This window comes from Mus caroli, unplaced genomic scaffold (genome assembly GCF_978045245.1).
Source record: "Mus caroli unplaced genomic scaffold, Mus_caroli_1 scaffold_3, whole genome shotgun sequence".
Taxonomy (NCBI): Eukaryota; Metazoa; Chordata; class Mammalia; order Rodentia; family Muridae; genus Mus; species Mus caroli.
The window spans coordinates 46,961,788-46,974,151 of record NW_028227258.1 but is presented as its reverse complement, the minus strand read 5'-3'; positions in this window follow the sequence as shown (position 1 = coordinate 46,974,151).

Here is a 12,364-nt window from a genome sequence, read left to right as displayed (position 1 = left end):
ACTTTTTAATGTTACAGACATATAATTATGCAGAAGAGTGAGAGCATCTGAGAACATCTCAAGTTGAAAAATGCCTTCTTCTGTTTATGTCTTCCACCAGAGCATGGTTTCTCATTTGTATATTATACAGAGAAATGGTCCTCACAAGTGTTCTTTGTTCTCTCTTCTTTTTTTTTCCTGAAGCATATTGTTTTGTTTTATTTCTCATTTCTCTGTTTTTTGATGGAAGACAAAGAAGTGTTTTTCTACCTCCAAGATGTAAACAATCCATAATCAATGGGATATAGCAACTGATAGCTTTCCTTAGGACCTGTTCTTGCCAGGGAAGGCTGAAGTCCCTTTAAAGAACACCCACTCAGCCCCCAAAAATGTCTTCACCCTTTGTGTAAAGGACTAGGGTAAAACATTGCTGAAAACTTGGACTTTCAGGTGAAATTGGCCTACACAGAATTATATTAGTTCAAATAGTTAAAAATCAGGAAAACCCAAACACATCCGTGAAATGTATTCAAGCCTCCAGCATCTAGTTTGCCATTGAATGTCCTTTAATTTAATGTGCTTTGCGTGTCTAACAGAATCCATCTCAATGACAGAAGGGCCTACCAGCGTTTTGAAATGTTTCCTTGAAATCACTCCTGTAAGTTGAGGTTGCATTTTCTTTGCTGTATCTGTTAAAACTCCAGTTTGTACTTTCTCTCCACTAGCTCCATATTATAGGCTGATTGAAAAAAATCTTTTCTCTAAATCTATTGTTAATAATTATAATGTTCTCCATTCTCTGACTGGCACATCTCACTTTTGGCTTCCTCCACTGTCTGGATCATCGCCATCTCTGTTGGGAAGAGTTTCCCTCACAGCCCTGGGATTCCTTTGCTCTTCTCCTCTATACTTGTAGCAGTCTCTGTAGTCTGTCAACTACAGCAAGTTGTCATTAATCAAGATGCCTGTGTTAGCCTACTGAATAAAGGAGACCTAGAAATAAGTGAGGCCCACTTTGACCTAACCACAGTGTGGACATCTCAAATATGGGCATAGTAAATCTACAGAAAATCTTGGATAGACAATCAGGAAAACTTTAATGTGAATACATTTGGGTCATTTGTTATGCAGCAAGAATTAGTTGACCATCACTATTTATTTTGCCTCCTTAGAATTCTATGTATGTGTTAAGGGATTATTTGAGATCACTGTGATTTTGGACATTGGAACAATGTTTCTAATGCTGTGATAAAACATCGAAATTCAAATCAACTTGGGGAGAAAAGAGTTCATTTAACCATATTGCATCTATTGAGTTTTTCATGAAAGGAAGTCAGAGCAGGAACTCAAAGAAGGAACCAGGAATCAGGAACTGTTGCAGAGACCAGGGAGGAGTGCGTCTTTCTGGTGATTGCTTCTCATGGCTTCTTCAGTCTGTTTTTCTTATAGGACTGAGGACAACCAGCTGAAAGACAACACAGCCCACAGTGGATGATGAGGTCCTCAAACATCAATCATTAATCAAGAAATTTCCCCATAGGATTGTTATGGATGTTTCCCAATTAAATTTTGTTCTTTCTACATGACTCTAGCTTGGGTCATATTGCCATAAAACTAACCAACATAATCACTAAAATAAGTCTAATCTAAAGAAAATAAAGTTGCTTTAATTAATAGTTTTGACTAAAACTGCTTTATGAGAATGAATATGGGCACATTTTGAATACATTCTTAAGTGTTCACAGAAGCCTTGCCACTATTGCTTATTGTTCTGAAAGAAACATTTGTGATAAAAAAAGAAATTTTACTACCATCAAGTACCTGCATTCTAGGGATTTCATTGACTGTGTATCTTTAAGCCACACTAACATTGCAAAGTTAAGTAATAAGACCCAGATACATGTTTGTGAGGCCCCAAGTGGATTGCAACTTCTATTAGGAAATGTCTGTGACACCAAAGGCAATCAGATGACCCAATTGCACTGGATCATCAGTGAACAGTTACATGAGAAGGCAAAGTAGACTCTATGCTGTAGGATGGATCTATAAACAGAAAATCAAAGGTAGAAATCTTGACACAAGTAACATCTAGAAGGGAAGCAAGACTATACTTATCATGGAAGAGAATTTTCAGTTATTCAGGTTCTCAAAACCCAAAGAAGACAGTCTCTGTAGGAGCAGAAGACGGTGTCAAATGGCCTGGTGTTAAGGCATTAATGAGGAAACATTAATATCTACTGGATTTGGCAACAGAAAGAAATGCATGGGAAGTTTGATTACAGAAACTTCACAATGGGAAGAAGTAACAACTATATCATTGTAGAATGGAAAAAGCTGTTTGAAAAGGCAAGTTTTCTTGAAAGTTTCCGGTGATTAGAGACATTGTGGACATTCGGTTTTCCTAGGCTTTTATAATGTTTGTATCCACATATTATTGTTAGAGGGTTTATTTTTCCCTAGTTTCCTTGTCAGATAATTCAGTCCCACTAATTAGTGCTGTACCTGTTTTGTGTATTGATTTTGTATTCTGCAACTTCCTTAAATTTAATCAGTTCTAATAGTTTCTGATATTTACAAATAAAATTATGTTTTATATATATATATAAATATATAGTATCATATATCCATAGGCATTATTTTATTTTTTACTTATCTATTTTTATGCATCGAAAATATTTGCAGTAAACTTTACAATCCTGTGATGAATTTAAATAACAAGAATGATCATATCATATTGTTTCCTGGTCTCAGGAAAAAAACTTCAGTTTTTCATCACAGAGTCTCATTAGCTGTAGCATGTTCACATATAATAATTTAAACATCAGAATTTTATAGCCCATTCATTTTACAATCAGGCTGAATGTAAAACTTAAGTGTCCCTAAATCACTATATGATTATCACTCAGTCAAAAATATTATGTACTTTATAATCCATAATGCGAATGGGTCATTTAGTTTTTACTTATTTCCTTCTCCAAATCCATAAACAAAGCATAAGAAAAACAGGGATGAGGAAATATGCAATTGCAGCTTATCTGGATGGGAACCAAAGCTGTGCCCTGGGAAAGGCCATAGAGGATGAAGTTAGTACCAGATGAGTACTAACTGACTGGGCAAGGAATTTCTTATGTACATTTACTTCAAAATCATTTATGCTCTCTTTTTGAGATGCTTAAAATAGAATGCCACCCTTTAAGCATTAATGTATGCTAGGTGTCTAATTTTCAAAAACTCCACAACCTTAAGCAGCATAAAACAGCAAGCATGCATTATATCAAAATGTTCATTGCTCAGGAGTCTGTGGGAAATTCAGTGAGTTTTCTCACCTGCCTGCAAGGCAGATATTAGACAGTCATACTATCTTACTTGAGATTAGTATAAGCCTGAGTTTTCCAACGTAACATCAAAGGGTAAAAGGGTAAATTTGTGCCAATACAAAGTTATAAGTCTATGAAAGTCTCCTACAGGTGGAAACCAGTATAACTGCTCGTTACCAGGAAGTGTAATGGAAACTAACAATATTGTTCCAAAGTCAAGAAACCGTCTGAATTTATGTTTATTTTCCTTTCTACATCAAGTTCTAGATTGCTAAATTTTTGCTCCTCCCATATTTTAATCTGAAATTCACAATTCTGATCTCCCTTGAAACTATACAAAGCTCAGAATTTCTCATTCCGGGAAAACAATTGACATTATACTTAGGCCATTGTTTTATTTTTTTTCCTTGTCTCAATCTCATTTTCTCTTTTCTCTGTTTAGATTCATTTCTTCTCCAGCTCCTTCTGTAGCATCACATTGCAAGCATCAAAACTTCGATAAAGTTTCAATGCAGTCATCTGTTCATCTATTTCAGTCCTGCTGCTCGTGAAGCCAGCAGTGCATTCCTGTGCAATAGCTTTGCTCTGGGAACTATAAGCCAGGTGTATGGGCTCTCGATGCTGCCAGAACGAATTTTGCTTAATTTTCTTGTTAACTTTGCTTTAGTTTTACTTGTTCTAACTGTGTTGAGCAGCAGGAGTAAAATGTTTCTTTTGAAAGAATGGAGAAGAAGAGGTATAGCCTGTTTATTTATATATCAACTGAACTGTTCCTCAACAGGCAGCTGGCCAAGGTGATGGCCCACAGGAAAGCACTAAAAGGTGATGGGTATTATTGCACTCAGCACAGCAGGATATATTTAGCCCTTTAGATATATGTTCCTGGGAATTTTGCAATGGATAGTTTCTGAAAGTATGGTTCTGATATCAGAACAAAAGCTTGTGTCACAAGTAATGAAGAGGTCTCACATCGCCATACAACTAAATGTGAAAATCCAACAAGATCAACTCCGACTTTTGAAACCTCAAATTCCTTTTAGAAATTTTGAACAGAGCAAAACTATTCCCTTGGGAACTAAACACATTTTTTTTTTCTTTTTTTTTTTTTTTTTTTTTATTTTTTTTAAATATTTTTATTACATATTTTCCTCAATTACATTTCCAATACTATCCCAAAAGTCCCCCATAGCGCCCCCCACTTCCCTACCCACCCATTCCCATTCTTTTGGCCCTGGCATTCCCCTATATTGGGGCATATAAAGTTTGCAAGTCCAATGGGCCTCTCTTTCCAGTGATGGCCGACTAGGCCATCTTTCGATACATATGCAGCTAGAGACAAGAGCTCCAGGGTTCTGGTTAGTACATCATGTTGTTCCAACAATAGGGTTGCAGATCCCTTTAGCTCCTTGGGTACTTTCTCTAGCTTCTCCATTGGGAGCCCTGTGATACATCCAATAGCTGACTGTGAACATCCACTCCTGTGTTTGCTAGGCCCCGGCATCGTCTCACAAGAGACATCTATATTTGGGTCCTTTCAGCAAGATCTTACTAGTGTATGCAATGGTGCCAGCGTTTAGAAGCTGATTATGGGACGGATCCTTGGATACAGCAGTCTCTAAATGGTCCATCCTTTCATCACAGCTACGAACTTTGTCTCTGTAACTCCTTCCCTGGGTGTTTTGTTCCCAATTCTAAGAAGGTGCACAATGTCCACACTTTGGTCTTCATTCTTCTTGAGTTTCATGCGTTTATCAAATTGTATCTTATATCTTGGGTATCCTAAGTTTTGGGCTAATATCCACTTATCAATGAATACATATTGTGTGAGATCTTTTGTGATTGTGTTACTTCACTCAAGATGATGCCCTCCAGGTCCATCCATTTGGCTAGGAATTTCATAAATTCATTCTTTTTAATAGCTGAGTAGTACTCCATTGTGTAAATGTACCATAATTTCTGTATCCATTCCTCTGTTGAGGGACATCTGGGTTCTTTCCAGCTTCTGGCTATTATAAATAGGGCTGCTATGAACATAGTGGAGCATGTGTCCTTTTTACCGGTTGGGACATCTTCTGGATATATGCCCAGGAGAGGTATTGCTGGATCCTCCGGTAGTACTATGTCCAATTTTCTGAGGAACCGCCAGACTGATTTCCAGAGTGGTTGTACAAGCTTGCAATCCCACCAACAATGGAGGAGTGTTCCACTTTCTCCACATCCTCGCCAGCATCTGCTGTCACCTGAATTTTTGATCGTAGCCATTCTGACTGGTGTGAGGTGGAATCTCAGGGTTGTTTTGATTTGCATTTCCCTGATGATTAAGGATGTTGAACATTTTTTCAGGTGCTTCTCTGCCATTCGGTATTCCTCAGGTGAGAATTCTTTGTTCAGTTCTGAGCCCCATTTTTTAATGGGGTTATTTGACTTTCTGGAGTCCACCTTCTTGAGTTCTTTATATATATTGGATATTAGTCCCTTATCTGATTTAGGATAGGTGAAGATCCTTTCCCAATCTGTTGGTGGTTTTTTTGTCTTATTGATGGTGTCTTTAGCCTTGCAGAAGCTTTGTAGTTTCATGAGGTCCCACTTGTCAATTCTCGATCTTACAGCACAAGCCATCACTGTTCTATTCAGGAATTTTTCCCCTGTGCCCATATCTTCAAGGCTTTTCCCCACTTTCTCCTCTATAAGTTTCAGTGTCTCTGGTTTTATGTGAAGTTCCTTGATCCACTTAGACTTGACCTTAGTACAAGGAGATAGGAATGGATCGATTCGCATTCTTCTACATGTTAACAACCAGTTGTGCCAGCACCATTTGTTGAAAATGCTGTCTTTCTTCCACTGGATGTTTTTAGCTCCCTTGTCGAAGATCAAGTGACCATAGGTGTGTGGATTCATTTCTGGGTCTTCAATTCTATTCCATTGGTCTATTTGTCTGTCACTATACCAGTACCATGCAGTTTTTATCACAATTGCTCTGTAGTAGAGCTTTAGGTCCGGCATGGTGATTCCACCAGAGGTTCTTTTATCCTTGAGGAGAGTTTTTGCTATCCTAGGTTTTTTGTTATTCCAGATGAATTTGCAGATTGCACTTTCTAATTCGTTGAAAAATTGATTTGGAATTTTGATGGGGATTGCATTGAATCTGTAGATTGCTTTTGGCAAGATAGCCATTTTTACAATGTTGATCCTGCCAATCCATGAGCATGGGAGATCTTTCCATCTTCTGAGATCTTCTATAATTTCTTTCTTCAGAGACTTGAAGTTTTTATTATACAGATCTTTCACTTCCTTAGTTAGAGTCACGCCAAGATATTTTATATTATTTGTGACTATTGAGAAGGGTGTTGTTTCCCTAATTTCTTTCTCAGCCTGTTTATTCTTTGTGTAGAGAAAGGCCATTGATTTGTTTGAGTTAATTTTATATCCAGCTACTTCACCGAAGCTGTTTATCAGGCTTAGGAGTTCTCTGGTGGAATTTTTAGGGTCACTTATATATACTATCATATCATCTGCAAAAAGTGATATTTTGACTTCATCTTTTCCAATTTGTATCCCTTTGATCTCCTTTTGTTGTCGAATTGCTCTGGCTAGGACTTCAAGTACAATGTTGAATAGGTATGGAGAAAGTGGACAGCCTTGTCTAGTCCCTGATTTTAGAGGGATTGCTTCAAGCTTCTCACCATTTACTTTGATGTTGGCTACTGGTTTGCTGTAGATTGCTTTTATCATGTTTAGGTATGGGCCTTGAATTCCTGATCTTTCCAAGACTTTTATCATGAATGGGTGTTGGATCTTGTCAAATGCTTTTTCCGCATCTAACGAGATGACCATGTGGTTTTTGTCTTTGAGTTTGTTTATATACTGGATTACGTTGATGGATTTCCGTATATTGAACCATCCCTGCATCCCTGGGATGAAACCTACTTGGTCAGGATGGATGATTGTTTTGATGTGTTCTTGGATTCGGTTAGCAAGAACTTTATTGAGGATTTTTGCATCAATATTCATAAGGGATATTGGTCTGAAGTTTTCTATCTTTGTTGGGTCTTTTTGTGGTTTAGATATCAGAGTAATTGTGGCTTCATAGAATGAGTTGGGTAGAGTACCTTCTGTTTCTATTTTGTGGAATAGTTTGTGAAGAACTGGGATTAGATCTTCTTTGAAGGTCTGATAGAACTCTGCACTAAACCCATCTGGTCCTGGGCTTTTTTTAGTTGGGAGACTATTAATGACTGCTTCTATTTCTTTGGGGGATATAGGGCTGTTTAGATCATTAACCTGATCTTGATTCAGCTTTGGTACCTGGTATCTGTCTAGGAACTTCTCCATTTCATCCAGGTTCTCCAGTTTTGTTGAGTATAGCCTTTGGTAGAAGGATCTGATGGTGTTTTGGATGTCTTCAGGATCTGTTGTTATGTCTCCTTTTTCATTTCTGATTTTGTTAATTAGGATGCTTTCCCTGTGCCCTCTAGTGAGTCTGGCTAAGGGTTTATCTATCTTGTTGATTTTCTCAAAGAACCAGCTCCTTGATTGGTTGATTCTTTGAATAGTTTTTCTTGTTTCCACTTGGTTGATTTCACCCCTGAGTTTGATTATTTCCTGCCGTCTACTCCTCTTGGGTGAATTTGCTTCCTTTTGTTCTAGTGCTTTTAGGTGTGTTGTCAAGCTGCTAATGTGTGCTCTCTCTAGTTTCCTTTTGGAGGCACTCAGAGCTATGAGTTTTCCTCTTAAAAATGCTTTCATTGCGTCCCATAAGTTTGGGTATGTTGTGGCTTCATTTTCATTGAACTCTAAAAAGTCCTTAATTTCTTTCTTTATTCCTTCCTTGACCAAGGTATCATTGAGAAGAGTGTTGTTCAGTTTCCACGTGAAGGTTGGCTTTCTATTATTTATTTTGTTATTGAAGATCAGCCTTAGTCCATGGTGATCTGATAGGATGCATGGGACAATTTCAATATTTTTATATCTGTTGAGGCCTGTTTTGTGACCAATTATGTGGTCAATTTTGGAGAAGGTACCATGAGGTGCTGAGAAGAAGGTATATCCTTTTGTTTTAGGATAGAATGTTCTGTAGATATCTGCCAGATCCATTTGATTCATAATTTCTCTTAGTTTCACTGTGTCCCTGTTTAGTTTCTGTTTCCATGATCTGTCCATTGGTGAAAGTGGTGTGTTGAAGTCTCCCACTATTATTGTATGAGGTGCAATGTGTGCTTTGAGCTTTACTAAAGTTTCTTTAATGAATGTGGCTGCCTTTGTATTTGGAGCATAGATATTCAGGATTGATAGTTCCTCTTGGAGGATTTTACCTTTGATGAGTATGAAGTGTCCCTCCCTGTCTTTTTTAATGACTTTGGGTTGGAAGTCAATCTTATCAGATATTAGAATGGCTACTCCAGCTTGTTTCTTCATGCCATTTGCTTGGAAAATTGTTTTCCAGCCTTTCATTCTGAGGTAGTGTCTATCCTTTTCTCTGAGATGAGTTTCCTGTAAGCAGCAAAATGTTGGGTCTTGTTTGTGTAGCCAGTTTGTTAGTCTATGTCTTTTTATCGGGGAGTTGAGTCCATTGATATTAAGAGATATTAAGGAAAAGTAATTGTTGTTTCCTGTTATTTTTGATGTTAAAGTTGGCATTTTGTTCTTGTGGCTGTCTTCTTTTAGGTTTGTTGAGGGATTACCTTCTTGTTGTTTCTAGGGCGTGGTTCCTGTCCTTGTATTGGTTTTTTTCTGTTATTATCCTTTGAAGGGCTGGATTCGTGGAGAGATAATGTGTGAATTTGGTTTTGTCGTGGAATACTTTGGTTTCTCCATCTATGTTAATTGAGAGTTTGGCTGGGTATAGTAGCCTGGGCTGGAATTTGTGTTCTTTTAGTGTCTGTATAACATCCGTCCAGGATCTTCTGGCTTTCATAGTCTCTGGTGAAAAGTCTGGTGTAATTCTGATAGGCTTGCCTTTATATGTTACTTGGCCTTTTTCTCTTACTGCTTTTAGTATTCTATCTTTATTTAGAGCATTTGTTGCTCTGATTATTATGTGTCGGGAGGTATTTCTTTTCTGGTCCAGTCTATTTGGAGTTCTGTAGGCTTCTTGTATGTTCATGGGCATCTCTTTCTTTAGATTTGGGAAGTTTTCTTCTATAATTTTGTTGAAGATGTTTGCTGGTCCTTTGAGTTGAAAATCTTCATTCTCATCCACTCCTATTATCCGTAGGTTTGGTCTTCTCATTATGTCCTGTATTTCTTGGATGTTTTGAGTTAGGATCTTTTTGCATTTTACATTTTCCTTGATTGTTGTGCCGATGTTCTCTATGGAATCTTCTGCACCTGAGATTCTCTCTTCCATCTCTTGTATTCTGTTGCTGATGCTCGTATCTATGGTTCCAGATTTCTTTCCTAGGGTTTCTATCTCCAGTGTTGCCTCATTTTGGGTTTTCTTTATTGTGTCTACTTCCCTTTTTAGGTCTAGTATGGTTTTGTTCATTTCCATCATCTGTTTGGATGTGTTTTCCTGTTTTTCTGTAAGGACTTCTACCTGTTTGATTATGTTATCATGTTTTTCTTTAAGGATTTGTAACTCTTTAGCAGTGTTCTCCTGCAATTCTTTAAGGGATTTTTGTGCTTCCTCTTTATTGTCTTCTGCCTTTTTATCAGTGTTCTCCTGCATTTCTTTAAGTGTGTTATTAAAGTCCTTCTTGAAGTCCTCTATCATCATCAGGAGATATGCTTTTAAATCCATGTCTAGCTTTTCCGGTGTGTTGGGGTGCCCTGGACTGGGCGAAGTGGGGGTGCTGGGTTCTGATGATGGTGAGTGGTCTTGGTTCCTGTTAGTAAGATTATTACGTTTACCTTTCGCCATCTGGTAATCTCTGGGGTTAGTTGTTATCGTTGTCACTATTTAAAGATTGGAGCAGAAGCTGTGTTCCACTCACCAGCAGTCTCTAAATCTTGCGGCGGGGGTCGTGGGTAGCTGATGGTACCCCGGTGCTGGTCCAGCCGGAAGAGGCCTGTGGTCCTACTCAGGCCGTTTTTCTGCTTCCCTAACTAATGTAGTCTCTGGTCCCGCGTGCAATTGGATTGGAGCAGAAGCTGTGTTCCACTCTCCAGAAGTCTTAAGATCCTGTGGTGGGTGTTGTGGGTAGCTGATGAGTGTCAGCTGACCCTGCGCCCCAGCTGCCCAGGTGCTTTTCTGACCGGAAGAGGGTTGTGGCCCTATGTAGGCCGGATTTCTCTCTCCCCAACCAGAGCAGTCTCAGGTCCCGCGTGATTGGACTGGAGCAGAAGCTGTGTTCCACTCACCAGCAGTCCCAAAATCCTGCGGCGGGGGGTCTTGGGTAGCTGGCGGGTGTCAGGCAACCCTGCGCTCCCGCTACCCTGGCGCTGATCCGGCCGGGTGAGGCCTGTGACCCTACTCAGGCCGGTTTCTGCTTCCCTAACTAATGCAGTCTCAGGTCCTGCGCAATTGGATTGGAGCAGAAGCTGTGTTCCACTCACCAGCAGTCCCAAAATCCTGCGGTGGGGGTCGTGGGTAGCTGGCGGGTGTCAGGCAACCCTGCGCTCCCGCTACCCAGGCGCTGATCCAGCCGGATGAGGCCTGTGGTCCTACTCAGGCCGGTTTCTGCTTCCCTAACTAATGCAGTCTCAGGTCCCGCGCAATTGGATTGGAGCAGAAGCTGTGCTCCACTCACCAGAAGTCTTAAGATCCTGTGGCGGGTGTTGTGGGTAGCTGGTGAGTGTCAGCAGACCCTGCGCCCCAGCTGCCCAGGTGCTTTTCTGACCGGAAGAGGGTTGTGGCCCTATGTAGGCCGGATTTCTCTCTCCCCAACCAGAGCAGTCTCAGGTCCTGCGTGATTGGACTGGAGCAGAAGCTGTGTTCCACTCACCAGCAGTCCCAAAATCCTGCGGCAGGGGTCGTGGGTAGCTGGCGGGTGTCAGGCAACCCTGCGCTCCCGCTACCCTGGCGCTGATCCGGCCGGGTGAGGCCTGTGGCCCTACTCAGGCCGGTTTCTGCTTCCCTAACTAATGCAGTCTCAGGTCCCGCGCAATTGGATTGGAGCAGAAGCTGTGTTCCACTCACCAGCAGTCCCAAAATCCTGCGGTGGGGGTCGTGGGTAGCTGGCGGGTGTCAGGCAACCCTGCGCTCCCGCTACCCAGGTGCTGATCCAGCCGGATGAGGCCTGTGGTCCTCAACACATTTTAATTTAACTGAAAATCTTTTAAATCTAGTACTAGTGTGTCACACGATAACTTCAAGCTTGTACACTTAAGTATCTAAATTTGTTAATTTTATAAATATTTGATATACCTCATTTATTTGTAGGTATCTGATATACCTGATATATCAGTGTTTTCTAAGACTTGCATTACTTATATCCAGCTTTACTTGTGTGTGTGTGTGTGTGTATGACCATGTGCACATGGGTGCTCTCAGATACAAGAAGTAGATAATGAAATCCCTGAATCTGGAGTTACAAGTGGCTGTTACCTTCTAATATGATTACTGGTAACCAATTTCAACTCTTCCACAAGAGCAGTACTAATTCTTCAGTGTTGAGCCATCTCTTTAGTCCCAAACATAAAGATTTAAAGTTGATAATAATTGTAAAACCAGAATAATATATGTATGAAAGAGTAATAGTTTAATTATTGAACAAAAAGTCATTAAAATGTTAAGATGGAAAAATAATTCATAAATATATGTGTATATTTAACATGTAGGTCTTTTTCACTTTTGATACTGTTTATGTATAGATGTTAAATATTTAATCAAATATATATATATGTGTGTATATATGTATGTACATATATGTATATATATATGTGTGTGTGTGTGTGTGTGTGTGTGTGTGTGTGTGTGTGTGTGTGTGTGTGTATAAAATAGAGTAAGTTCCCAGCCAAAATAAACAAATACGTATAAAGTTTCTAAACTTGACTTTAGCAAGTTTGGATCTGCTTGTTGACAACCAGACTCTCATATTTTTTTCTTCACAAAACTGTTTCTTTGGGTTTTTTTTTCCTGTGTTTATACTTTATAAGGATTTTCATTTTCATGAAAAAAAAAATGTGCT